The 2,829-nt window shown below is 44.6% G+C and overlaps 1 pseudogene; it reads left to right on the top strand.

Annotated features, from left to right (window-relative positions):
- The first annotated feature begins 258 nt into the window (after positions 1 to 258).
- Positions 259 to 1,559, top strand: LOC147726586 (selenoprotein P-like; annotated as a pseudogene).
- The last annotated feature ends 1,270 nt before the right edge of the window (positions 1,560 to 2,829 follow it).

Here is a 2,829-nt window from a genome sequence, read left to right on the forward strand (position 1 = left end):
TACAGTGTCTGTGTACATTCATAGACACTGTAAGTGCAGTAGAGCCTTATTGAGTGCATGGGTTGGGAGTTTGTCATTACGAACTCCACAGCTCCATGATTGCTTTGCTGAATGCTAAGACATTTGGTATCAAACTTCTCAGCATAATAAACAGACACTGATGCCAGTGTTGGATTTATTACAAAATGCACTCAGAAGGCCTCTTAGAGATGTCCTCTGACAGACAGGCCGGCTCTTCACTAGAGGACAAAGGGGTAAGCAGGCTCCAGGCAGCGCCAGGCGAGGGGGTTCAGCCAGATGGAGGTGATGGGTCTTCTGGCCCCCACCGTCACCATCCTCCTGAGGGTGGTGGCAGCAGAAGACTCAGGATCTCAAATCTGCTTGCCCGCTCCACTATGGAAGACGGATGGAGAGGCTCCATTGAACAGCAGCGTGGGGCAGGTCGCGGTGGTGGTGCTGCTAAAAGCAAGCTGACAGTTCTGTCTCACACAGGCAGCCAGCCTTGGCAGCCTGCGTGATAAGCTGTCCAATCAGCAGCTGGAAAACATCAGCTACTTCATCGTCAATGAAAAGGACCCTCTTTCCAGGTACCTATACCCCGAGCTGAAACGGCGTGCCCCTGAGGGAGTGCCCGTCTACCAGCAAAAGCATGAAGAGCCAGACATCTGGGAGATCCTGGGAGGAGAGAAGGATGATTTTCTTATTTACGACAGGTGTGGCCGGTTAACCTTCCATATCAGATTACCATACAGCTATCTCCACTTTCCATATGTGGAGGCAGCTATCCGGTCTACTTACCTCAAGGACCACTGTGGGAACTGGACTTTTTATGAACTCAACACCACTTTGGAGGTTACTAGGAATGGAACATCTTATCTCGAAAATGCAACTGTGTGGATGAAGGTAGACCAACAGTCAACTACTATGCCTCCAAAAGAAGAAAATCAGTCACCCCATGGGCAAAATGCAGTCAGACATAAACTGCAGACCAGTGGTGAAGATGAGCACCAGAGCCACCACCAGCAGCCACTTAGCATAGAGCAAAATCAAGAGCAAAGCAATCAACATGGTAAAGACCAACTTGAGTCACCCCCCCTGAATAACAATGAAGAGCAAAATAGACATCACCACCACAACAACCATCAGCTAAACAAAGAGCAAGAACACGAGCCACTAAGTAGCCATAGTAAGGACCAAACTCACAAAGCACACACTCACCAACACCATGGAGATGAGCACCAAAATCATAACTAGATCAAACATTAGTGACACATTTTTCAAAGTAACACTCAGTGCAGCAAGTCATCGTGCGGCACTGTGTGACAGAGAAATGGCAGGATTGTGTTGTATCTAACAATTGTTAATGCACTCCTGCCTTTTCCCAGCACTGGCTCGCAATGTGCTGCCTAGCGCCAATGCAGGCACTCGTGCACCATGGTGCAAGGATGCCTGCTTTGTAAGTAGGATTGTTTTTGTGCAGGAAGGGGCACCATCCCACAAAAAAACAATCCCCGAGGCATTTTTCTCTTTTAATGTGTGCTGTAGAATGAAGATAAGCATCGTGGCTAAAAAGGGTTTTGGGAGCGAGCCAAGAATTAGTGATGTAAAGAGCTGTAATAGATAAAAGTGGTAAGGTAAGAAGCTTAGGGGCATATGTACAAGGCCCGATCGCCACGGAAACGTCCGTTTTTGTGATGTTTCCGTGGCGATAGAGGTTTTGCCCTATTTACAAGGCATTGTTAAGCACACTTAACGTGGCTTGGCGCTGCCTTGTAAATAAGGCCCCCTATCACACTATACTTAGCATTAAAGGGGTGGGCAGTGGGTGTTGGGGTGGGTGTTCCACTGCAACACCCATTCATTTAGATTTTCCCCCTATTTACAAGAACTGCTTAAATAGGAGGCAGTGCCAGAATTTAGACAAGGTGAACCTGGTCTTAACTTGGCAAAACGAGGAGAAATGCTGTATTTCCCCTCGTTTTTGCTTTTTCCATGTGTGCTGCCTTTGGTTGTTTATGTTCAGGAAGGTAACCCTTCCTGCACATAAACAATTCTTAAATTCTTTTTACATTTTGTCACTTCTATGTGTACTGTATTAAGCAGCACACATAGAAGTGACAAAGTGGCATTTCAAGATTGTTTATGTACAGAAAGGGGGACCTTCCTCTACAAATGCAATACTCCTCATTCAATAGCTGGCATTCACTCAGCATCAAGAGACGTCTGCCGTGTGTACGCTGCCTATAACAAATGACTTAAATAAAAAAATTGTCCCATTCATGTGCTTGAATCTATACACTACAATTTTATAACTAATCTGCAGACTGTGTTGGACAAATTTCTTTTATCATTATAAAAAGAGCAGACTAAACTTAAAAAATGCTATCTGTGAAAACCAAGGTGCAACACCTTTTCTAAATAAAAAATGAATTAAAGCAAGAATAATTGAGTTACGCAGGCAGCAGCCTAATGAGGCTGAAAAATGACTCGTTATAGGAGCTAGCAGTTGCTTTTGCACACCCTCAGGGGTGTTACCTTATTGACAGTATCATTATGTTGTTCTCACCAGGAAGTATGATGAGTTGTATAGTTGTTTTTGACTTCTTTGATATTCCTATGAAGGGGAAGTGGGCTGACAAGTAAGTAACTGTCCCATTAGTGTTATCAATGGTACAGGGTTAATATTGTCAGTTATCTCAGTGATGTGGTGTTTAGTGACCCGCACTACAGTCAGGATTATGTGCAGGCAATCATACAACATGGATACCTAAAAAAACAATGCAATTTTATTACACCAGCTCAGTTTGACGTTATAGCGAGGCCAGCAGG

This window comes from Lissotriton vulgaris, chromosome 3_1 (genome assembly GCF_964263255.1).
Source record: "Lissotriton vulgaris chromosome 3_1, aLisVul1.2, whole genome shotgun sequence".
Classification (NCBI taxonomy): domain Eukaryota; kingdom Metazoa; phylum Chordata; class Amphibia; order Caudata; family Salamandridae; genus Lissotriton; species Lissotriton vulgaris.